The following is an 868-nucleotide window of genomic DNA, read 5'->3' on the forward strand; positions in this document are numbered from 1 at the left end:
ATATATAGCCAAAATGTGGAAACAATCTAAATGTCTGATGACAGGTGAATGGATAAGTAATTGTAACAATTCCTGTCAACAGACACAGGTTGTTTCCTTGTCTTGGCTATTGTGAATAATGCTGCAATAAATATGGGAGTGCAGATATCCCTTTGAGCTACTGGTTTTGTCCAATAAATATATACCCAGAAGTAGGATTACTGGATAATATGGTAGTTCTATTTTCAATTTTTTAAGGAAGCTCCATACTGTTATTCCTTAATGGTTGTGCCAGTTTATGTTCCAATCAACAATGCACAAGAATTCCATTTTATTCAGATTTTGCCAAAAATAGTTGTATCTTGTCTTTTTAATAAAGACCATCCTGACAGGTGTGAGGCAGTAGCTCATTATGGTTTTGATTTGCATTTTCCTGATGAATAGGATTGTTGGGCACCTTTTCATATCCCTGTTGGCCCTTTTTTTGTTTTCCTTAGAAAATTTCTGTTGAGGTAATTTGCCCCTTTAGAAATCAGATTATTCCTTTTTTTTTTTTTTTTGCCATTGAGTTGTAGGAGTTACTTATGTTATGAGCATATTTACCCCTTATTAGATATAAGGTTTGAAAATATCCTCTTTTATTCTGTCAGTAGTCTTTTCATTTTTTTGAATGTTTCTCTTGCTGTGCAGAATCTTTTAAAGTTTGATGTATTCTCATTTATTTGTGTTCTTGTTGCTTGTGCTTTTGGTGTCGCATCCAAAAAATTATTGCCAAAATTAATGCCATGAAGGTTTCCCCCATGTTTGATTCCAGTAGTTTCATAGTTTTAAGTCTTATGTTTAAGCCTTTAATCCATTCCAAGTTAATTTTTGTGAGGAGTGTAAAANA

This window comes from Rhinopithecus bieti, unplaced genomic scaffold, assembly GCF_001698545.2.
Source record: "Rhinopithecus bieti isolate Rb0 unplaced genomic scaffold, ASM169854v2 scaffold_31355, whole genome shotgun sequence".
Lineage (NCBI taxonomy): Eukaryota > Metazoa > Chordata > Mammalia > Primates > Cercopithecidae > Rhinopithecus > Rhinopithecus bieti.